Source organism: Manis javanica, chromosome 3 (genome assembly GCF_040802235.1).
Source record: "Manis javanica isolate MJ-LG chromosome 3, MJ_LKY, whole genome shotgun sequence".
Classification (NCBI taxonomy): Eukaryota; Metazoa; Chordata; class Mammalia; order Pholidota; family Manidae; genus Manis; species Manis javanica.
The window spans coordinates 86,129,733-86,155,880 of record NC_133158.1 but is presented as its reverse complement, the minus strand read 5'-3'; the positions used below and the strand labels follow the sequence as shown (position 1 = coordinate 86,155,880).

At 36.5% G+C, this 26,148-nt stretch overlaps 1 long non-coding RNA gene across 1 annotated transcript in view; it reads left to right on the top strand.

Moving 5' to 3' along the window:
- LOC118968980 (uncharacterized) overlaps window positions 1–24,634 on the top strand; it is a 45,184-nt gene extending 20,550 nt beyond the window's left edge. Inside the window, exons 3-6 of the long non-coding RNA XR_012128726.1 lie at window positions 13,029–13,120; window positions 15,657–15,778; window positions 19,245–19,333; window positions 24,571–24,634. This is a non-coding gene — a long non-coding RNA (uncharacterized lncRNA). The remainder of the gene's footprint in view (window positions 1–13,028; window positions 13,121–15,656; window positions 15,779–19,244; window positions 19,334–24,570) is intronic.
- The last annotated feature ends 1,514 nt before the right edge of the window (window positions 24,635–26,148 follow it).

Genomic DNA, 26,148 nt, shown 5'->3' with positions numbered 1-26,148 from the left:
TTTCTATCCCTTTTTCTCTCTCTTCTTCTTCTGGTACCCCTATAATGCGGATGTTGTTCCATTTCGATTAGTCACTCAGTTCTTTTAAAATTCTTTCATTCCTGGAGATCCTTTTATCTCTCTCTCTGCATCAGCTTCTCTGCATTCCTGTTCTCTGTTTTCTAGTCCATTAATGGTCTTTTGCGTCTCGTCCATTCTGTTTTGAAGTCCTTCCAGAGCTTGTTTTATTTCTTATTCTTCTTCCTTAGTTCTTGCATATTTCTCTGCAAGTCCATCAGCATGGTTATGACTTTTGTTTTGAATTCTTTCTCAGGAAGACTGATTAAATCTATCTCCCCGCCTTCCTTTTCAGGGGAAGATGTAGCAGATGTCAAAGCTGTCTGGGTTAGTCTTGTCTGGATCAAATTTTTTTGCCTTTTCATGTTGATAGGTGTAGTGGTGAGCTATTGGCTTTCTGTCAGCTGGGAGAGCTAAGGCTTTCCACTTGCTCCTGGCCTCTTTACTGGGACATCTGCGACCCCTAGTGGCCTATGTTGGGCAATTGCGTGTAGACTGGGTCTCTGTATCTTGCCCGGCCAGTATGAAGGAAGCTCCCTTGCTGTGGGCGTGGCCAGCCTCAGGCTCCTGCTCTGCTATGGCGGGGCCCGGGAGGGGTAACGGATGGGAGCTGTTTGGCTGTTTACCTCTGTGAGGGGTCTCAGAGCTGTTGCCTAGGGGGTTAGTGCGCCCAGAGTTCCCTGGAATTTCCAGCTGCTGGACTGTGACCCAGAATTCTTCCTTCCAGCCGTGGAATCCCTGTCCCTTTAAGACTTTCAAAAAGCACTCGCTTTTCTTTGTCACAGGGGTGCCAGCTTCAGGACCTGCTCAAAGATCTTGCTGTCCAGTTTCCTTAGTTTCCAGCACCCCACACATGCACTGTGTCTGTGCTCTGGTGCAGATGGCTAGGGCTGGGTGATTAGCAGTCTTGGGCTCCCTCTCCCTCCCCGTTCCAACTCCTCTCCTCCTGCTGCGAGCTGGGGTGAGGGGCGCTCGGGTCCCGCTGGGCCAGGTCTTGTATCTTACCCCTTTCACCAGGTGCTGGGTTCTCGCAGGTGTGGATGTAGTCTGACTGTTGTCCTGTGTCTTCTGGTCTCTCTTTTAGGATTAGTTGTATTTGTTGTATTTTCAAAAATATATATGTTTTTGGGAGGAGATTCCCACTGTCCTACTCATGCCGCCATCTTGGCTCTGCCCCAAGACCAATTTCTTTTATTTTGAAGACCAAAAAGAGAGAAGAGGAATTATATTTAGGGCCAAAGTGGTAATAACTATTACTAAAACTATTTCTTCCTTACCATTAACATGCAGAATTTGGCAAAGCTATTCTTTTTGTTGATCATAATAATATTAACATTCATGAGCATTGATACTGTTACATTCTTCCTAGGAGCCAGACATTGAACTAATCTCTTTATGTGCACTTGCACTTCATGGTGAGCAAGATCTATTTTCACTTTCATATTCCAGTGAAGAACAGGGATTAAGAAAAGAGATGAAGTAGTTACTAAATCATGGACACAAACTGACTCCAGAGCCCACACACTTACCTGAACATCTGCACTTCTGTAAATTTTCTCAAATAATAGCAACACAATACCACAACACTGTGGTGCCATCCAAAGTCACCATTGTACAAAACAACGTCCGCTCGTTTGCATTCATGATCACTGAGGCTGTATGCAAGGGGACACTGGGTGCCTGGGAAGCGAAGGAGTGGAAGATGTGTTTGCACTTGGTGTGGCCTCCCCATTACTGGGGAGCGCTGGGCCCATAGGGGTCCTGCAGCTCGGCTTTCTCCTACCGTTGAGGACACGAAGGCTTGCTCTTGCTCTCCATCTGCGGTCTGCTTTACATTTTCTCCCCATTGTTCCAAAGATGGTAGAATATCCTATAAGATCATGCCCAATTTAAGCTCTAATTTTAGACCTCAGAGGTCACAGTGTCTCTAATGTGGTATTTACTATTTTTCTGTAACTGGTAATTTTCTCATAGACTCCTGGGGATTGACTCTATCCTGTCATCTGGCATTGCCCTAGGAAATGATAAACTATTTTTTCTCCTTAACCACTAAGGCAACAGGAAAATATTTGTTGGCTTCTTCCTTTGGATATAACTAAAGAAATGCAAATGAGAATTAAAAACACCACCAGACAACAAAACCACCTTAGCCTGTAAGAACTGCAAAGGTTTATTCATTTTCTGTATGTATGTGAACAGTTGTTAACCACAAAAACTACATATATCTTAAGTGTTTTATTTTCAAATATCCATCTGGTTCAGTTGTTTTATGTAGTTATTTTCCCCCTTGTGGCATGTGCTCTGTAACAGTGCATGGATAATTGCATCCATGAAGACTCCTGCGGTGCTATAATAACTATACAAACTAAAAGATGGTTTTTCAATGGAATAAAGCAATCCTAAGGATCACATAAGAGCTCTATAATCAATATTGTACAATTTTGAATGGAGTGTAGAAGTGAAAGAAAAACCTTTGTCAAAAACAAGACACATGAAAGGTCCTTTGTACTCCCTATGGTAGAAGGACTTTCTACAATTAGATAGAGGTAAAAATATTGTCCAAATGCTCTAGGCTATGTAATGATCACTTGATATATTATGTGCAGAACAATGCTCAGCAGAAAGTCTAATCAATGTTGTTTTACATCAAATTGCATTTTTAAATAGTAAATATATAGTTCTATAACTAGAAGTAAACAAAATTTTCCAAATGTTTCTTAGGTTTTCTACTATAAGCATATTATTTTTTAAGAAAATAAAAGTGATTTTTACTTTTCTGCTGGAAAATTCATTTCTCCAGATCCAGTTGCAGCTGTCATCTCTGAGAAGTATTTATTTCCTGACTCCTCATCCCCTTTTTTTGACTAAACTGGGTGTTATTGTATGGGTAGTATATCATTGTACACAGAACTAGAGTCCCAAGAGAATCTTGGATTACTAAATTTATCAGTCAACCCTGCATAAATGTTGCAAAGTGGTTGTAAGTTACTGTGTATGGTGACAGTAAATATTGTTTGACTACTTATGAGCAGGAACGGGGCAGAGTAAAATGTTCTGTATCTTCATCTTAGTGAAATCTTACAATGACATTGACCTACGTCACAATCAACTTTCTTTTTCTTTTAGATTTGAGTGTAGGACACATAGTTCACCATGTGAAAATCTCAGTTAATGAAGAACTCTTCTATTAACAAAGCACATTTGAATGAAAGTCTCAATGAAAATTAAGTTTGCAAATCACGATGTCCTAGATGTAAACCATATGTTCATCGGTAAAACAACCTAATATTATAAAGGTGCTGATTCTGTGGATATTTAGATTAAAAATAGACCACAGATTTAGTACAAAGTGCCAGCAGGGCTTTGGGAGCTTCTTGATATTTACAGTCAATAGAGTAAAGGAAAAGATTCACCCATAGCTAAGGTGAGTTTTGAAAAGTTAGAGCAAAGTGGTAAGACTCCTCAATATTTTAGTGTATATTATAAGGCTACAATAATTTAAACCTGATGGTATTGGTATAGATAAAGATAAATAGACCAGTGTAATAGAATTGTTTAGGAATGGATCCTATAAGGTGAGGTTGGCATGTGATAATGGTGGTAATATAAATCTGTGGACAAAGGATGCATTTTTAGCCAACTTTGCTGTGAATAGGCACTTGTGTCTCTAACATATACTATATGTTAGAATAAATGAGTTAAGTGCTTAAATGTCAAGATGAAAGGGAAATAGACAAGATTATAGAGGAATATATTTTTGATTTTGGGGTAGTGAAAATATCTTAACCTGGACCCCAAAACTATAAAGAAAAAAAGGAAAAGATTTGATTAGATAACATTTAAGAATTCTCTGTAGTAAACAGCATTAACGAATAGGTAACAGAACAGAAGATACAGGTACATCTATAATCTATGAAGGATTAATACATATAAGAAGATACAGGCACATCTATAATACTATGACATGTAAAATATTTTTATGAATCAGCAATAAACAAGAAAGCTCAATTCATTCACTTATTAAACAAATAGGCTTTAGTTTTAGAATCTTTGAAAGTGCCTTTTAACTCGTTTAATCCTAAAAAACTTGTGAGATGCAAAATGTCATTTTGTACTTTTTAAATTAAGGGGATACACAAAGAATTTAAGCCACTTCTCCAAAGTCCCACAGTTTGTTAACTGGTGGGACTGGGACTTGAACCCAGGCTGTTTATTTTAGAAATGGCACACTGTTTGTCAACTGGAAAACTAAGAGGAAAATGAGAAAGGATATAAATAAGAACTTAAAGAAGAGGGCACCCTAATAACTGAGAGAAGACAGACCTATTTACTACCTAGAACCTCCATGGCTCTTCCCAGAAACCTAGCAATAAGGAATATCCACAGAAAGGATTGCACATTCTCCCAGTGATAAAGCCTCTGGTACCCCAAGTACACATGTTGCCGAATTCAGAGGTCAGGATGTTCCTCTCAGTGACAAAGCCATGCCTCCAATTGGAAAGCAAGGCCTGATAAATCCCACTCCCTGGTGCTCCTGCTCCCATTTGGTATCTGCAAGAGGAATAATTTAAAACAAACTAGGCAAATAGGACCAACTTGCATTTGGAAGATGCCACCTAACCTCATAAAGGGGACTAAAATTGTACCTGATTGCTATAGACACATTTGTAGAATATGGAGCTGCTCTATGTGAATACCTCCTTGGAGAATATAGAATACATGTTAGCAAGTATCTGATTGATAGTAGTTTCCAGGTACTGAAATTTCCCAACATAATACAATTTCTCAGTGGGATCCTATTTATGGCTGTCACTGCCCTAGGCCTCCCAGCATTGCATTTGGTGGTTGGTGTCACTATCACACATAGGCAGTAGATACCACTGAGCAATGGGATACCCTCAAACACTACAACAGTCTCTCCTGCAATACTTTCTACATGAATGTCTGCGTCAGCTTCCTTGGGTGGTTGAATGAAACTATGGAACGCTGCCATCCTCTGCAACGGTTTTCTGCCTGGTTGAAGCTCCTAGGCCCCTCGCTGTCAGATATGGGTAGTAAAGAAGGAAAGTCCATCTGATAAATCAGGATCCTTGTATTTCTATATTACAAGGTGAGAAGCTCTATATACTTAACACAAATTAAACATGGTAAACTCACTGTTCTGCATCTTTACTTAGCAGATCTTGGAGGTTATCCCATTTCACTCATGAAGAGATTTATCATGAAGAGGGTATCACATTTCTCTCTGAGATGTAGGGACTCTAATGATTCTGTATCTCAACACTTACTCTTCCTTTCCCTTTATTCACACACACCACGACCTTGGTGAATAGGTGGGGATTTGTGCTGCATGGATTGAAGATTGAGTGGATAGACATGATATAAATAATTTTTTGGTCCTCTTTTCCCCAGAATAGCACCACATTGTGGGGGTATTATGATTCCATCTCTCTGAAAGTGAGAGGCATTGTTGTGATTTTCATGCTTTTGCTATAGATTCTCTTTCTCTTGCAGTTTTCCTCATTTTTCATCAGGGGTCATCCAAGGAGGCAGAATGGACTACTGGATTTCTGTAGAGTTTATAGCTCCTAGGAAAAGTAAGGAAAATCGTTCTAGGTGTTTCCCAATCAACAGTTTATCTATAGGCACAGCTGATCTTGGGATGTTGGGGAGGGGTAGTCAGAGGGTGGACAAATGATCATTTTCCTTTCCTATTTCAGATGTGACCAACCCAATAGCCACCTATAACCGTCTCAGTCTGTGGCTCACAGTGGTGTTGCAAATGGTTCCTGCAATCTAAGATGTGGGGGAACTTGTCAGATCCCATTCCCTTTTCTAGACAACTCCTAGTGATTTCTAGACAACCAACCATTCCTTCCCCCTGAGCACTGTCACAACCTCTTTGGGCTGTTTTTCTTGGTCTTCCACATACACATTTCCATCAACCCACAAATTACATCAACCTTTCCTCATTCTCTTCAGAGCAGAATGATATAATTCTTCCAATATTGTGGCTGTTAGGAAGCTCTGCAACTACCCTAGATAGCAGGACTTAATGCAAAAGCTTTAGTTGTACTTTTCTTCACCTTAACCAACCAAACCTTGCCACCATCTAAAATAGCAGTAAAGTTGTGTGCCCACAGCAGAAGATAATCAAGAGTGGTTAGATGCAGGATTTCATCTCAGCATAAACTGTTACTACATACTTTGTTCCCTACAACTTAATTTTCCCCTGAAGAAGACAGACTTTCTCTTGTCTTTCACTTAGAATAGTATTCACACTCTGGAGGTACCCATATGATCCCTCAAGGGACCCAAGAAACCAGATCACATGGTCCACACAGGTTTCTTGCACTGCCAGTGGCATTCCTAGGCTTAGAAAGGAAATATTTGCTTTCACCTAATGAAATTTAAAAAAATAAAAAATGACAGTGTGCCATCTTTCAGTTTGATTCAGGAGTTTTTTCTGGTTTTCTCAGCTTAGGTTTCATAGCAACGTGGTTTAGATGATCTCAGCAAATACTTTTAATGAGAATTTTACTGATTTTTCAGCTTCCATACTTATGAAATATCTTCCTCACAATCTGGAGGGACCCATATGATCCCTCATTTTCAAGAAAACTGGAAGCTTAACTGAAGGTCCAGTTAATTTCCTGATGGGAAAATATTTGTTCAATCAGTTCTTCTCCTAGAGACCAGTAGGTGACTGAGAAGACCCAGAGCCCTTAGTTGGATGGATTTTTTGTTTCCTTTGTTGGACTGAAAATGGGTCCTTGGTCTTGTTGGGAGAAAGAATTCAAGAACAGATGCAAAAGAGCCATTGAGCATTAACAGTTTATTTGGAAAATAAAGTTTGGAGAAAGTCAACAGTACACGCCTGAGAGTTGGGGCACATAGATCCAGAGGGGGTTGCTCTAAGGGAACAATAGGGAGCCTTTTTCATATGAAGGAGGATGGATATTTGCTAAGTAAGATTAGGTTTCAAAGGAAACTAACTTCCTGGAGTTCCTGCTTTCTCCACCCTCACATTGGGTGAGGGAGCTTTTTATTATATTTGGTTCTCCGCAGGATTGTCATGGTGTGGGAAGGTGTGATTCTTACTATGTTAATGAGTGTATAATGTATTTGGAGGTGAAGTTAGGGTCAACTACTCCGTGTTGGAACCAGCCGGTCTGTTATCTATACCTCACTCCCCACCGGGTGGGAAAAACTAGTACAGAATGTGTAGAATGTAAGCAAGCGTCCAGCTCAAGTCCTCCTCCTCCTTCCTTGCTCATGTCTGACTGTCTACCTACTATACGCATGATGGAAGGATGGATAGATGAATGACTCAGTCTGATCCCCACTCTAGAAGCCTAGTAATGAACTGGCTCAGTATGAGGGTCTGCAAGGTCTCCATCTGATACCAGCACTGAGACTCAAATTCCTATAGACAACTCAGGAAGTTAGGCTATTCATCTCATCAGCAAGGACACTCCCAAGAATGGGAAAGACAAGATCTTGTTCTGATTCCCAGCATTACACAATTGAGTGCTCCCTGACTTCTCCCAATTTTGCAGTAAACATGTAAAGATTAGTGGACTACCTTTCCTGGAGCATGAACTACAACGTATCCAGCTACATTAGGCCCAGCTGTAGGCCAGTGGGATAGTGGCTACTCAGGGGACTACATATCGTCAACTTCAAGCTCAACATTTCTGCAATAAAGTTGATTCATACTTGTTTACATTATCCTATGAGCCTAATCCATCAATAAAAATGGGGAGAGATGCTTAAATCTACCAGCAATAAAAAAAAAAGAGCAACAATAAGAAAATTGAAAGCAAACAATGAAAAAGCAAAGAATAATGAGAAAACTGGAAAATAGCAAAACTTGTCCAGGATATGAGAAAAGATGAATACTCAGCTACTTCATGGGGATTGAAGTTGTTACTATCAATCTTACAATACGTTTTGAATTTCAGTTGTCATATAGCCCACAATACAGATGTCCCTATTCTTGGTATATACCCCCAAAGGAACCCTCGCAGTGAAGAACCCTCACTGGCCGAAAGAAACTATGAATGAGAATGGTTTTCACAGCATTTTCATGGGAGAAAAAAACTGGAAGCTAAGTCAGTGCCCTTCTAAAGGGGAATGGATATACAGTACATTCCACAGAATGAAATGAAAGAAGACAGAAAATATCAGTTGTTATGAACCATATGGAACAACTGCAATCTTTCTAAACTGTCCTGAGAGTATGAACTACTATAATACTTTTAGAGAAACGTTTGACAGTATCTAATATGCTGAACAAATGTGTACTCCATGGCCAATAATTCCCGTTCTAAAGATATACCCAATATAACCACATACATGTGTTCACTAAAAGGCTTGTACAAGAGAGTTCTAGCGGCACTAATCATAAAAGCCAAAACCTAGAAGCTACCGCACACATATCAGGAAGTAAGTGCCAGAGAATTAATGCTATCAGGGAGCAGCCTGGAACCAGTTACTATTGGGAGTGTATATATAAATACCTCAGCTTTTTGCTCTTCTGCTAGATTAGGTCCGAGGAATGAGTTCTACATTAGCTTCCAGAGTTCTCTAATGGGATTAAGTTCTAGTTACCTGTAGTAACTTGCTTGATGGCAACTCTCTGCTTCATGTCTCCTGCAGTCACCCTAGTCCTTGTAATTATTATTGCTCCTAAATGAGATAATTTTACAAGAGCAGTGGCAATTATAAGGGCTGTGGAGGTGATTGGTGTTTTTTAAATGCCTTTGATACACTGAAGGAAGAAACTAATCAGATCAAATCAGCCAACTATCAACTCAGGGCACAGTGTGAAAGCCTGAAGGCTTTGATGGTGGTTTGTAAGGACCCTCATCTGCAGCCAGAGAGAAGGCTGTGCTGAAAATGAGGCCCAAGACCAAATTTAAGAATGAAAGAGTTTTGAGATTTATCATCTTGGCAAGTCTCCTATGCTAAACGTTGGCCCCTGAGAAAAAGAGAATGGCACTGAGACCCAGTTTGGGAATGTCTAGTTTTATGTACTTGAGAACTTACAAGCTCCAAATTTCTCTGAACCTTCTGATCATCAAAAGGAACCCACTCTTCACAGCTATGAGAATAACCACCTCTTCTCATCTGTAGACTGTGTAGAGGTGGCCACCGAGGTGATGCAAGGTGTATCTTGCCCTCCTCAAAATCTGCCTCCATCTTTTCTCATTGCTTTTAAGCCAATGAATGGGGTCAATGTCAACATGACCCAAATGGTTTGCCTCAACCCCATTAATGCCATGTATTCTGGCCTAAGACATCATTACCTCCCATCAAGGTGTTGTAAAAGCTCCCAGACAGGCTTCTTGTTACCATCCTTCCCTTTCTATCATCTATGCTTAGCACAGCAGCCTGAGCTGTCAGCTCACACCTCTGTTCTTCTCAAAGTGCTTCAGTGGTGCCCTGCCTCACTCAGAATCAAACTCAAAATGCTTAAAATGGACTCTAGAAACTGCTTTCCTTTGATTCCCCACCCTCTACTCATACTTCTGTGATCTTAATCTTATTTCCCTCAGTCCACTACATGCACAGTGGCTTTCTTGCTATTCCTTAAACAAGCCAAACATGGTCCCATCCCAGGTCTGTTAGTCTAGCTGCACCCTGTGCCCACAATGCACATGGTTTAGCTCTCTTATCTCTCCCAAGTGTTCTTGAAATGTTGCCTTTTTATTGTGATCTTTTCTTATCACCTCATTAAAATCATACACCTTCTCTCTGGGTTATTCAATGTAATTTGCATCCTTTATTTTTTCTCCTTAACCCTTATCATCTTCTAATATATAATTTCCTTTACATATTTAATCTGTGTATTACCTCTTTCCTTCTGCAAGAAGGTACGTTTATGTGCACAGCTACGTGTGTCTGTTTTATTCCCTAATGCATCCCCAGCATACCTGACACTTTTTTTCTCATAAGTCAGTACTTTCAATGTTGTGCACATCAAATTATAGTAAAAATACAAGTATAAACAAGATGCATCCCCCTAACTTCATGAACAGCATGCTGCATTACAGTAAACTGAGTTTATATCCCACCATCAAGTGTGGTTCTCCCATTAGTTCACTTTGTGATGGGTCATTAAGAATATCTTCAAACCCAATTGTCTCATCATTACCCCTCAAAATATCCAGTGAAAGGTTTGTGCTTGGAAGAAATGGAAGACGCTGAACCTGTTGCATTGCCTTGAATTCCATTTGTAATTTTAGGAGAGCAAACAGACCCTGGGTGTTTCTCAGTGTAGAAAAATTCATTTTGTCTTGGTTGAGCTGGAAATGTTTTTCTGATAATTCAAGTGGAAGACTGGGTACCAGACATATACCTGACACATAGTAGATGCTCAATTTTTGTTTGCATTCCCTAATGCATATCTGACATACAGTAGGTGGTCAATACATAAGTGTTGAAAGAATTAGTAATTAAAGAGTTGGAGAAAGGAAGAGAGAAAGAAAGAAAAACAAGAATAACAACAATGATAAAAATAATAGCAGCTCTATATTACTGAAGTCCTGCTAGGTGCAGGACTTAGTGAAACAGAATAATCCTATGTGTAGATATTACACCCATTTCACAGACAAGAAAATAAATCTCCAGTATATTCAGTGAAAAGTTTAAGACTATACAGAAAGAAAGTAGGAGAATGGATTTACTGAGTCTGACTCATGTCACAACGACCTTTCTATATCTTAACGTAGACTTCAGCAACTATACTCCAGTGCTCTCTCTTTTTTCAGTCAGTTGATACTTCAGTTGAGAAACAGAAGCATACTGATAAACAATATATAACTCAGCCTGACTGTAATAATGGGTATAGGTTAAGAGCACAGATTTTGGTATGGGACCGCATGGGGACATCCTGGCCCCAATAAGTACTGGTTAAGTTCCACTGGGTATTTTTGTTCATCTCTGTGTAGCTCAGTTTTATATCCAAAAAAGAGGATAGTTGTAATCCCTCCATTACTGTTTTTTTTATGAGAATGAAGTAAATAGCATAAATAAATGACATCTAAAATAGTGATGTTAAGCACAAACGCTTATTTATATCACGTATGTGCTCATTATAGTACAGCTTTTAAAAGTTTTATAGTGTTTTCACAATGTTTGTATTTAATATTTATAACAATTCCATGAAGTAAATATGGAGAATATTTGATCTCTGTGTTATTCTTTGATTTAAGAATTATTTATCATTTACTGTTTGATATAGTATAGACTTTAAGCTTATACACATAAATAAAGCACAATTGCTGTTCTCAAGAACATTCAACTAAGAAAGAAAATAGAGTGGAATGAATGCTTTGATAAAGGTAGCCCAAGGATGCTGAAGAAACAAGCTTGTAACGTTAAAAATAACCTGTCCAAGATTGCCCAAATGTAAACCTTCTCATTTTACATTCGGTATTTGCCCTCAAACACCAGGAGGAATGGTGGCTAAAGCAGTTTTGTAAGGTGGGAGATGTGGGATTTGAGGCTTTTTCTTGCTTCCAGGAAAATTCTCAACTTCTTCCATTGCAACGAAAGCCTGATTTTTTTTCCTTCTTCCCTCACCTGGTCTCCAGGTTGGTAAGCAAGATCTCATTATCCCAATCATAAATATTAATTTTTATATGAGCACCAAAGGGGTATTAAGTGGATGCTGTGGTCATGACCGGTTCACAGAAGAGTAGGGTAAGGTCAATGTTTCACTAAACTGGGAAACCTGGATTATGATCTTGGGTAAAGACTTTCACCTTTGTGCACCTTGGCAAAAATTAGCAATCATTATTACATTTATGGACTCTAGAATGACTTTTGAAAAAGAAAACCAAAACAGGGCACTGTGTGACCTCAGAGAGTAAGTTCGTTTCTATGTTGATTCTTCACCATCTTTTTCATCATGTCAAATTTTGTTTGCTTTTAAAGCGCAAGGAAATGACTAGCACACTGCTTTGTACAGAGCACAAGATCAAAAATATTTGCGCAATGAATGAACTGTCATCCACACAGAAAGGCATATTAGTAACTCAGTGTTTAGAAAGACACATCTATACATCTTTAGCTTTCTAATCAGACACAGTCTCATCATTTAGACTCAACTCATAACACCTGCAAGTCCTTTAGCACGTTCTATTTCTTCCCAAGGCGGCTTTCTCCGCAGAAAGACTGTGCTCTGTCACAGCTGCACCAATTAGTCTCCCTGCCAGAGAAGAGTGACAATAGTGATATTTTTCTGGATGAATGATAGACCTACTGGAGAGCCCACAAATCAAAATGTCAATTTTCTTTTCTCATTCAGTTTCTTTTGTGTTGTGCATTTGTATGTAATTTCTTCTAAAAAATGCCTTTGGATAGAGATAAAAATCTTTTTTTTTCAAGTTTAACTAAATAATAAAGCAGATCTGTGACAGCTTTTGACACATTTTGGAATTACAGTTGTTGCCTGCAAAGGGTGGCAATTGCATGAGTTCTCTGAAAAGAATGATTAAAAGTGCCAGAAGCACCTAGAGAAAAGGCAGTCTAGTAAATCGGTACAACTAATGCATGCTCTTAATAACTATATCAAACAGAAAATAGGGACTTCCAACTCAAGCACAAAGGCCTTGTAGATGCCCAATTCAAAATATTTTTTGTTCATCTCTGTCATCATTATTTTAGTTATACATCATTAATTTACAGTTTTGTCACAGCCTAAGACTTCCCAGTATTTCAAACTTCTGTACAACTTTAAAAGAAATACATGATATGCTCATGTAATATGCTGTAAACCAATATTAAGATCAGATTAATTACATTCATTCCACTCTTTTCTATTAAAAGTATCTCTGGTGACTTACAAAGTTCCCAGAAATTTTTTCTGTTCCTCTGCTTGTTTTTAATTCAACTAAAGACAGTTTTAGATTAACATGCAGAATTGAAGGTGAAATAATCTTGAAAATTATCTTTCCCCACAGAAATCTACGACAGTACGAGACACAATGGGAGCATGACAAAGGAGGAAAATCAAAACGTGAATTCAGTTATGAATCATCTGGACAAGTTACAGGTGAAATGAATGAACAATACTTGAGGGTAGAGTGGTTTGATATCAGAATATGGGGATATTTTGAGTGGCTTTTAGGTATCATCCAATATTACCTTCTTTCCATGGAATGGCTTAAGAGTCAAAATTCCTAGATTGAGTTCTGACACAAGCCACTTAAGTTGCCCATAAATTCTCTTCTGAAAGTATATTTATTCCTTTTATTTGAAATATATGGAATTCCTACAATGTGTATGGTGCTAGGCTAGATTCTGCTAGGGGAAACAAAAGGAACAGAATCCTACACTCAGTGAGCGTATCATGCAAAGGGAGAGATGAGGAGAAATTAGACTTACTTAGTAGTTATAAATAATTTTTATATCTTGTATATAAGTAATTGCTTACTATATAAAGTTATTTGTTGTTGCTCATCATATTTCTTGAAAGCTTACTCATGCTGTGCACAGGAACAAAAAAATACTGCTTATCACAAATACCAGATTAAGATAATTGCTGTTTCTTTATAGAAGAAAAATTAATTACTCGAAATATTTAGATTTTAGGTCCTTCATAGCCATTTTCTCCCCTTTAATGAAAAATTAGAAGGTAATGAGGGAAAACAATGTGCACTAGAAATCCAGAAGTGGAAAATATATCACTATCAGGTGGGGAAAATAGGTAAATTCTCATAGAGGAGGAGTATCTGAACTGGGTCTTAAGCAACAGATGTTTGGTTATGCAAAGGTAATAAATACAGATACAAAGGATGGCATACACGAAGGCAATTTTGTAGCCTTATGAAATAATATTTTGTAGAACAATTTAAGTGAAATGAGAATAGAGGGAGGTCAAAAGAGGGAGGCAAATGAGGACCCATTTGTGGAAGCTTGGAAATTATACCTGATCTATGTAGAAGTATTGTGAACAGGTTGTAAAAATGTTGTGTAAAGTGTCAAGTGTCACACAAATTTATGTTGTTATTATCAGGCCTCTTAAATGTAGAAAATGTATGGAAAGTAGTGATATGGGTAATTCTAACCTATCAGGTTGAATGGGTAATAGTGAAAAACATGTTATAATATGAATGCATGTTGGAAAAGATCAATATAATAAAAGTACATGAAGTATGAGTGCTTTCAGAATCCGTGAGTCATAGATAGTAAGCCTTTCATTACCTTCTAATTTTTCATTAAAGGGGAGAAAATGGCTATGAAGGACCTAAAATCTAAATATTTCGAGTAATTAATTTTTCTTCTATAAAGAAACAGCAATTATCTTAATCTGGTATTTGTGATAAGCAGTATTTTTTTTGTTCCTGTGCACAGCATGAGTAAGCTTTCAAGAAATATGATAAGCAACAATGAATAACTTTATATAATAAGCAATCACTTTTATTTTGCATATGGGATGAGTGAAAGGAGCATTAATAAAGCACTATAGGGAATGTATATCAGAGGGTCTCAGCACTGTATTATTGATTTAATGTTTTAAATGATAACTGTTGAGAAATGCATTCCTCTCACTACAAAAATGGTAGAAATTAATAAATTTACATAATCTCCTACTGATGATCCTGTCACAAATAGTTGGAGATTGAGTATGTGAAAATGAACACTACCAAAAGTTCACTATCTAATTGAGCAGTTTTCACTGGGTTAATTGTAATTTCTGAGGAGAGCAAATCTATCCACATGGCCCCCTCCTAAAGGAGGGTGTCTCATTCAGACATTCTGTGCAGGATCATTTCATTAGCCCCTGTTCTTTCTTTATGTGGACCGGAATATCTTAAGTACAGGTGACTTTAAACATCCACCTCTAAATAATCCCAGCATGAACTAAAGATTTATTTTACTTGTAGTATACGTAAATATTTGAAACAAATGAAAAGAATGTACCAACCCTATGGATTTAATTATGTAGCATTTACTGAGAAAAAGTAAACATTTTGGTATTTAGATAGAAGTAGATACTATATAATATAGTGATAAAAAATACATAATCTTTACCACATTGCTTCAGTTTGGAGCCTACTGCTGCCACCTGATAATTGTTTGGCCTTAGATAATTTGACCTTTGTATACCATAATGTCATTTTTTGAAACCTGAGAACTAGAGTTATTGAAAGAATTAAATGAAGTACTATAAGCAAATTGTTTAGGATACAGGACCTAAAACTATAGGAGCAGGTGAGTGCTAATACTCATAGCAGTTGCTGTTATTGTAAGTTATTACTTTTATTATTATTATTATTATTATTATTATATTATCATATTTATTCTCTTTCTTGGTGTGTTGGCAAAATCTTGCATCAAGAGTTACTAAAGAATGCTCTGTCTCCTGATTCCTTCTGAATCCTCTTCCTTCTTTGCCACATCCTTGACTATCCTTAGAGCTCTGGGGCCCTCAATGTTGAGCCATGTGTTTTACCCAGGGCGCAAGCCTTCAGTTCACTTTAGTATAACAGCTTGTCTGCCATAGATTTATAAGTGATTGCAATTTAAGCAGCTAAAATCATTATTTGCCACAGTGATTTTTTTGTATTCTGTTTGGAACACTAAAGGGTGACGTGATTCTCTGTGCAATAAGGGAAGCTGAAGAGTGCCAAGTATAAGAAGTCGTATTTTATCAGCCATATTATTAGAAAGAACAAGCAAGCCTTACCTTCGGTACACTGAGGGAAAGGTCAGTGAGCAGCTTTTCATTTTTTTCATTGCGTTTTCCTTGTGGTGCAAGTGTCCGTTCCAGGCAAGAGCCTATCACTTGCTCTTCCTTTCTTTTTTATTTTTGCTCTTTCACAATACTTAAGAATCTAAAAATATCATTTTTTAACTTGGTTATTTCTCAGAAAAGCCACCTTGCTACCCTTTTCCCCTTCACCTTTCTTTATATTCTGTGGACATGTTTTTGCTATGTGATTTTTCAGTTGTAGCTGTTGGTTTGGAAAAGGGTTAATATCAATTCTTGACCCTGTGAAATAGGGGTGAGATAAAAAGCTCTGCGGTTGATATGAGACACAGTAAAGTCAACTGAGGGAAGCCAAGGAAATCCAATTGTGGTACTTGCAAACTTACCAGCTTACAAACAACTAATCACATCATAAATTATTTACATGTACCAATTTCCACAGTAATTTATTTACATGAAAAATTGTTATAAGCTGAGCAGAATACTTTTCAATCTTCAGCAAAATTTCAGAACATACAGATGAAACACACTTTATACAAAAATCATATGGCTTTTAATATATTTTTTAGCAAACATTATTTATTTAACAAATATCTTATTTAATATAGTATTTAACAAATAATAATATCCTTCTAAAAATGAAGAGATCTTTTATGAGGAAGATGGAATTTTTGGTATCTCCTAATTTCTCAGGGTTTATTAGCAACATCTTTCTCAAGCATTTCTAAGTTTAAAGTAAAAGATATTGCCAAAAGGGCACAGCCATAGCCCTAGATTTACAATTTAAGGCATTTTTTTTTTTACTATAGTCTATGTATTCATTCTTTTAAAAAATGTTTTTACTTATTTATTTACTATTGTATAAAATAAAGGTAACAACAATTAACTGAGATATATCCTCTTAAATTTTGAAGTGCATAATACTCTGTTAACTGTAAGCACGGTATACAACAAATCTCTAGAACTTACCTTGCACAACTGAAACTTTATACCTGTCGAAAGATAACTCTTCCTTTCCATCTCCTCCCAGCCCCTTGCATCTACTGTTCTACTGTTTCTATGAATTTGATTATTCTAGTTATCTCATAAGTGGGGTCATGCAATATTTGTCCTTCTGTGGCTGACTCATCTCACTTAACATAATGTCCTCCATATTTATCCATATTGTTGCATATCACAGGATTTCCCTCTTTTTTATGGCTGAATAATATCTCCTTGTGTGTATATATCACATTTTTTGATTCATTCATTCAGATGGATGTTTAGGTTGTTTCTCTAGGTTGGCTACTGGGAAGATACTGCAGTGAACATGGGAGTACAAATATCTCTTTGAGATTCTGATTTCAATTATTTTGGCTATATATCCAGAAGTGGGATTGCTGGGTCACATGGTAATTATATTTTAAATTATTAAAACAGTACAGTATGGGCATAAAAACAAACTGATACATATGAAAATATGAAAAGGGGCTCAAAATCACTAAACATCAGGAAAATGTGAATCAAAACCACCATAAGTATCCTCTTCAGACCTTTTAGAATGCTATTATCAAAAAAACAAATAATTACAAGTGTTGGTGAGGATATGAGTGAAAGGGAACACATGGATTCTGTTGGTGGAAATTTAAAATAATATAGCTGCTATTGAATACAGTATGGAGGTTCTTCAAGCAATTAAAAATATATTATACTGACTCTTGATAGCATCAAATTTCTAATTTCTAATTTTCCAATGCTGCTCTGATATATTATTATGCTTATAAATTTAATTCTGATATTAATAACATTAATAGACATATGGCAAACACAATTATACATCCATTTGGAAAATGCAGTAAACGAAGCAAAAATTATTATAAATGTGTAATTCATAATCAATATTTTACAAGGGTGTTTTAAGTAGAAATTATTATAGAATTCACTTTCACTTAGGGAAGTTTTTCTTAATAGGAAAAATTAAGAAGGTGTTTGGCAGAAGGAAATAAAATATATGCCATGATATGGTATAAAAACTTGAGTCCTAAGTGACAGAAACCAGAAGAAATGGATTAAAATAAGTCATACTGTTGGCAGGCAGTGTAAAAGTAGTGTATGAAAAAAGTATTTCTCTGGTTTACTATTTTAATTTTATGACAGAAAAAGGAATGAGTGGGTAGGGAAAGGAAGATTCTACTTCTTTTGCAAATTACCTGCTGGCAGGGAAATTGGAGCAGTACCTCCTTCTGCCAGGTCTGGGGTGGAAGCTCAGCTCCCTGTTTGTTCCAGTGGATGCCACTTGGCCTGGGGTGCAGCGAGCTGCCTCCTGCTTTGGTGGAGAAGGACAGGATGCAAGATCAGCTCCCAGTGCAGCCTCAGTGAGACGGCTAGAGTAGGGTACGTATTTCCAAAACTGGTTTTCTGTTTTGTAGAGCCCTTCAGGAACAGGATTCACTTTAAGGATTTTTGTTTTGCTTTGTGGTTTTGGTTGGTTGGTTCTGTCTTTGCCTGTTGGAGACTGCGGGTTGGAATCTTCTGCAGCACTCTGCCCAGAGACGTGAGAGGCAATGAGGACCACGCTCAAGGGACCACCACTGTGCTATTCCTGAAGTCTCGGTGCCCCTAGACAATCCACATTCTTGTTTCCATCTGTCAGAGTCTTCGACTTGCTTGTGTTCTGTCCAGGGATTTTTAGTTGTAGCAGGGATAACCTGGGAGGAAAGAGCCTGCTCCTTTTTGGACTGCAAGTGGAAATCCACATTTTTCTTTTTTATTATACTCATCATATTGCAGGTATTTTCTATTTCTCTCACAATGTCCTTTAGAATTGCAGATTTTTAAGCCATTTTCCTTCTGAATTTGCCTGAAAATTAGTGCACCTGAGAATTATAGGTAATGGACAAAGCACTACCTGTAGCTTAGGATGCTTGCTCACTTTTCTCTGTAGGTAGGTATTTTAAAGACGATAGTGTAATGCAGAGAGAATAAGGAATTTGACCAATGTCACACTCCTTTAAAGTGACTCAGTCTCTATTTTATACAGGCCTGTGAGTCTCCAAACTAATATTTATTGTTTTCTCCATTTCATGGTCTCCTTGAACAGAATTATTGCTTTGCATTTCATTGCTGATATCTCATGAGTCCTTTACCTAAGTATCAGTTTCAATCATATTTTTTATGCTTAGTACTTAGCACATTCTAAACATTTAATAGAGTTCATTTGTTAAATAGGTGTTAATTGGAGGCCCCTTTAAAATTATTTTTTAAAAAAGAAAGCAGGCACTCTTAAAGAGATTGAAGAGTACACTGGTAAATAAAAATAAAAAGAAATACTTGTTTATAATGGAACCTTTTTTTCCATATGAAAAAGAAGGAAAACTTAGATGCTTTCATGTAGAAAAGAGAGAGATTTGAAATATATGTAAAATAAAACCAGCTTAACCTGCGACTAAAACATGAAGAGTATTATTAAATCATCTTCTTTCAGCATTATCTGCAGAGTCATCAGTTAAATATGCCAGATGAAGAGATTGTGATGATGGAGAACACTTGCTGGATCAAAACCAGGAATGAAAGGTAAGCATACAATTTATGACAAATGTTTATCATGTGTTTTTTCAACTTAAAGGGAAAGAAAAAACATCCTAAGTATGTCAATTGCCAAAAGTTTTGTTTTTCAATAAACAAATATATTCAGAGACAAAGAAATGTTTGATATCATTAAAAAAGCTTTTATTCAGTGAGCAGAATACAAGTCTACTTGAAACTCAAAACGTCTGTTAGCAGCAAAGGAAGAAACAGTGTGAGTTTAATTTTCTTTTACTTTGCCTCACAGAGTGTATGGAATATAATACTAAAACTTTCTTCAAGTGCAGTTTCACCTGAAAATTATTTCTTGAAAGAGATAGGGAGGAAAAATATAATATAAACATTAGTTCTTAAAAGAACAGTGGATATTTGATATAGCTAGATAGCTATTCTGTTCCAGAAAATTTAGTCATGAGCAGCAGGGAAGGAATACTACCTAAATAACCAAAGTTAATAAGTTCCTTGAGCTTCACAAATTTAATTTGGTGAAAATGAAATTGCTCTGAAATTATCTTATGAATTATACATATATATTTATAAAATGAATATATTCATATTTATTTTCATGTTTATAGTTTGTATATTCCATTTGTTTACAAATGTATGTGTTTGAATATTAAATGTAAGTGTAACTATAGCAAGGATCCTTGCTTGGCAAGATAGGATGTCTGTTTATACTAGGGCAGGAATTGGTACCACCTCTTTTTCCTGGTAATTAGTTGAAACCATTGATTTCTGCAGGGCCTGAGACTCAGGAGGTGGATGACTTAAACCACAACCACAATGATGGTTCTTGAAGAAAGAGGCATGTCTGGGGCATAGGAGAAGACAAAAATCAAATAAGGATAGTTTGCTCAAAGGGAGCTTCTGATTACAGGCTGGTTAAAGCAAGCAAGAGATTGTTTACCATAAAGAGAGTAAAAAAAATGGCCAGAGCTGAGGCCAGGCCTGGTAAATAGGTTTCAAAGTCAGAATGATCTGGGATGTTCTCTACAGTATGATAACAGGTACTTGGCTTTGATAAACCTTAGCTCTTCTGTTAGGATGCCTGTCACGTAAAGGAGTCACATTTGACTCAGTTTTCTTAGTTTTACTGTGATTTTTTGCCTTTTCTTTTGTCCTTTTAAGGGAAGAGGTAGCCAGAGTGTAGTGCTATCTGGAAACAGTGTACATAGGGTGTGCTCACAATACATTAATCTATTCACTTCACCAGAACAAAGAGACCCCTGGTTATTTCACATTTGAGAACTATCATTTTAAAAAGAGTTTTCAATACTAAGTTACTGAAAATTTTAGAGTTGGAAGTGAATATAGAAGCTCATTGTCTTGCTTAATTTGCAATTCCTCAAATTTGACTTCTGTCAAGTGAGCTATACAGTTTCCTGACAATGTAGTTATAGTTGTCAGTCTTCACAATATGCCATAATATTAGTATATGAAATATCCTACTTAAAATTTTTAATTTTATGTGTTATAAAACAGTATTTCCTAAAACAGCAAATTTGTTCAATCATTAAATGTATAGACAAGTTTATCTATTGTAAAACTAAAACGCATTTTGCAAAAAAAGAATTATAGAGGCTCTTTAGATTTGTATTAATTTCTATTTTCTTGAAAGTATAACATCAATGTAATATATTTTAAATATGAAATGTTTTTTCAGATTTTGGAAACATTTTCAATTTAAATTTCAACTGGTTGTTCAGAGTGAAAATGTCAGTCTCCTTGAAAAACAGTATGTGTTTCATTCTGCCAAGGCTGGTAGTTGTAAAATTGCTCTTCTTTTTAACCACAGCTGTGCCTCTGACACCTTGCAGCGAAGGTAGCTAGACTTATGGCAGCTAATTCAATCAGGCAATTTGTTTTGGTAAAGCAAAGGCTGTGGGATTTGATGAAAGTTGCTTATGAACTTGATGAAGAACACCCCACAAAATAATTTTCATTAAAATTATGTGGAACCAAGTGATATTTAAATTGATTTGTGCATGCTAATTAATTCTGCTCAAAATGTCTATTAATCACATATCAGTGTTCTTTCCGACATGCATTCTTATTAACAAAATGAGAGCAAAGATATAAAAGTATGGTGTTATTAAAGGAGTGGAAATCTGCTGAATCAAAAAGGTATAAAGAAGAGCAACTCTATCCAGAAGAACACGCTGGATGGAACACCACTTGTTTGGCTGATGAACAGTTGTTATTTTAGCCTCATATTTAAACCTACACTGAGAGATTTTTGTCTTAAATTTCCAGTACAATTAGAATGCTTAGCACTAATGTGAATTTTTAAATTATTTTAAGTAACAGAGGGTCTTGCTTCCTAAAAGTCATGTACTCTAACAGGAACATAGGGTGTTTGGGGAGCAGAGTCAGATTTGAGGGATTTGGCATTTATATCTATAAAACATACAGTCTAGTTGTGGCATTTCAGCCACCCTGCTGAAATGATAGGTAGCAATTGTCCACCTTACAGAAATGACACATAAGAAATGTCTTTCACTTAACATTGTCTTTACAAGAGCTGTGTATCCATTGATTAGTAGGCTAAAAACTTTTGGGAAAAATGTTGGAAGGTCATTATATTGTCTCTAAAGTTCTTTGAAACACTAAAATTCCATAGTACTATGATAATCCATATGGACTATATAATTCAGGTTTCTGACATTGTAGTTACACTTGCCGTTATTCATGTCTTGTCATAATTTTAAAGCTTAGATAATCCGATAAATAACAGTGTTGGCAAAAAAGAGATAGAGTGCATCTTTTCATTCCTTATTCACTGAGATCATTCTAGAGTATATAATTGTTTGGCAATGCAAGTGATAAAAACCAGACATATACAGAGATTTCTTGGTACGGATAAATCTTATCTTGTTTTCCTCCCTAAACTTGGCAGCCACTTTTGACATCTCTCAAGTTAATCCATCAAAGTTAGAGAACAAATCATGACATATTCAAGCACAAAATTTTAATTGACCAGGAGTAGCACTGGTCTCATATCTTTTCAGAATAAACCACACTGTATAGACAGGGGTTTCTGTGGTAATGTTTTGCTGTATTTCATACAGCGGTCCAGAAGGACTGTTTATCTGTTCCAAATTAGACATCAGATAACCCATTTTTTCTTTCTTTTTAATCATAGAGTGATTGAACATTTCAAAAGACAAGTAAATGAATAAGGAATTTTGATCCAACAAAATGAAATAATCTAATAATAGAATTAAGTGAGCCTATAATATTTAACTAGACAGTAATAAAGGGATTTACTATGGAGGAGTGGCTTAATGGTCATAGGGGTAACCCAAAGCAGTTACTGTCCAAAAACTGAAAAAGTGAGGAACAAAGGAGAAACAATATCGCAACTACCAGCAAAGTTGTTTCTCTCCGTCTTGGGATAAAAGTGAACCTTGGTAAAGTGTGTGTGAAAGATTAGAAGAGATGAGTTCTAGTGGCAGTAAGCAGAGTGATTTGACCAAGTCAGACCTGGTAGGGAATTCTTGGCCATTTTCAATAACCAGAGCCTGTAGGAAATATGGCTACTCAACATGCACCCTGAGATCTTATAGGTCCACCTAGAAAAGGGAATAAAATCTATCCTAAAGCTGCCTAAGGTTTAACAGTATCTATAAATTTTGGTTTAATCTTGGCATATCTGATACATAATATTTTCTTTTCAAAATTAAATTTACTACTGTAACTTTATGTTAAATACACCTGCTATATTTTAGAAATTCCCATGAGTGCTTATAAAATGTATATTCTTCAATGATACCTTAGGTGGATGAATGAAAATTTGCATAAATAGGTATGCCACAAAGACTATTGTGAGATTCAGAGGCTGACTGGAACAAGAACAGTCATTCTCCCTCTTTTCATTCATCTAGTCCATTCAAACTAATATAACAAAAATGCCATACACTGGGTGGCTTAAATAGCAAACACTTATTTCTCACAATTCTGGAGGCTGGAAAGTCCAAGATCGAAGTGATGGAAGATCCTTGTCTGATGAGAGCTGGATTCCTGGTTCGTAGATGGCTGTGTCCTTGCTATGACCTTACACAGCAAAAGGGGCAAGGGAGCTCCCTGGGGTCTCTTTTCTAAGGCACTAGTCCCATTCATGAGGGCTCCACCCTCATGGTGTAATCATGGCTCAAAGGCCCCACCTCCGAATATCATTGCATTGGGGTTTCAACATATGAATTTGGGGTGTATATAAACATTCAGTATATAATGATGGTTTTATGTCATGAGTCCTGAAAACTGAGGAGTCTTATTAATTTAACCAACTTTTCAATACTAAATATCTGCAAACCCACTCTTAAAACCACCAGATTTATAAATACATATAAAACTTATATAACTACATAACATTTATTTCCCAGAATTTTGTTATACTCCAGTTCTCCAGCTCTGGAAATCAGGACAAGAGATTTTATATGTAACTAATACAAATTTACTATATCCTAAAGTTAAAACCCTAACCATTGAATCAAAAGTCAGGTTAGCTAACTGTATAGCACTCCTATGAGGCTTGGATAAGCCTGTCTTTGTTTTTTAGTGCATTCTATACTCACAGTAAGATTTTCCCCCAAAGGTTAACAAACCTGGGAGTGAACTCAGACAAGCTTCGGTTGAACTCATCCTGAATATTCAACAATTTCTTCACAATCTTATGTTGGAATTAGGAAACTTAAGTTATGTGGTTACCGCTTAAAATTCCATTTACTGATTGATTTAAAATCTAGAAGCTTTAGGGGAAGATTTGCTCTATGTGCTTCAACAAATCTCCTCTAAGAAAGACATAATGTAAATCAAGTAATTTCAAAGCATGGTTGAAACCTCTAGTCAGATCAACTCACAGTCAATGCTTATATAAAAAAATGAATATGTGTAAATACAACTTCAATCTATTTTTCTCATAGCTCAGATGTAGATGTTTTATATTAGAAGATACACACGTTGCAAAGCGGTGTATTGTTTTGCATACATTAAAAAACCACTAGGCAGGTTTAGTCATGCCAATGATACATCCATTCATCTCTCAAAGCTCTTGTGGTACCAACATAATGCCTTGCCTAGTCATTCTATTTTTATTGTTTATTGCATCTCACAGATTCTGGAGTAATGGAGGGCAGGTGTCTTTGCATTATCCCTGTTCCTTGTATGCAGCTATTAGGTAGTAAATATCTGTGATTGAGACTAATCTTTTATTTTCTCTATTTTAGCATGCTCCTCACATTGAAACAATTGCCACATCAGTAATTTTTAGACTTGTACTTGCGATATTTGGAGAGTGTCTGCTTCTCTCAATAACGGTATATTTGAGAGCAGAACTTAGGGTTTTGCTTGGTGCTGTCTCTCTCATGTCTTGCACAGTGCTTAGCACATATAGTTGTTAGATAAATATTCATCAAATAAATGAATACTTTGAATGAATAAGTATATTCCAACATCTTCTATTTTCATAACTCTGTCTATAAAAGAATGGCATAAAAATGCCTCAGTGTATGTATAGAGCAGCTTTTAGCACTTAGTGGTTCTTAGATGAGTTAAACTACATGCTAAGCTGCTATGAAAAGAGAGCTGAAAACAGTGACTTTAGAGTAACCTAAAAACTTTTCAGGACTCATATGGAGAGAGAGAGAAAGATAAAGCATCTTGGAAATAAGGATATTGAACAAAATTGGTAATGAACCTGATGGAGTCTAAAGAACGGAACAGAATTTGAAAAATATTTGCCACTCCACCTGGAAGACATATTATGCTTTATGAACTTAATGAGTATTTTCACTTCAGTTGAAGTTTTACCATTTACATTTCAAGTATCAACTTGTAAGAATTAAATCTTACTTTTTTAGTTTTACCTAGAAGAAATATGGAGAGTCTGGCTGGGTTGACAATTACAGATGTACATGTTCACTTCTGAATAATAACCACAAAGATTCTATGAATATCTCATTTGCAAAATGTAAAACTGAATTTTCTTACAGTATTTCTTGTAATTCTCATGAAGAACCAAGAGAGATGCTATTTTTATTTCACAGGTGAAGAAATTTGTCCAAAGTTCTGCTGCCAAAATGCAGATGGGATTTGAATCCAGGTGGCAGTTCAGTCCTCAGCCACCACATTATAAAGGTGTGGTAGACTTGAGTTACCTGTAATATACTTGAACTTATTCTCTTAGACTCCCCCCAAATTTTGGTAATGGTGTGTCTGTAATGTAGTTATTTGCTTAGCATAGATTTCTAAAAGTCTTCCATGTATACTTTCCTAATCACAACTACTTTTTCCTCTCCAAATTATCGTCTTCTGAAATTCATATTAATCCCTTATGTTTCTTTATAGTCTAGTGCATCCCTACACACAATCCCTAAGTCCACCCCTTTTTATTATTTATTTTGGTTGAGTCTCCATTATCCTGCAAATCCTCCTCTATTCCTTTCTTTTCTTTACAATTAATTTGTTGAAGAACCCAGGGTATTTGACTTGTAGAGTTTTCAAAGTCTAGATTTTTATGATTGCATGGTTTTTCTCTCTGTTTCCTGCACATGGGAAGATGGATCCAAAATTAAAGTCACTTGAATCTGATCACTTTGATAACTCTGGAGAGTGTTGTGTTCTTTCCTCAGGAGACATGTCTATCTGCCTGTCTCACTTTTTATGATGTTAGCATCAGTTGCTCCTTAATGTTGAGATGCAAGTATTTAGAGTGAGCTAGGAAATGGTAATATTTTATCATTTCTTTTCAATTATAAGATGGAATATTTCCAGAAAGAGACATTTTTCTCCTTCCAATAGTTCAT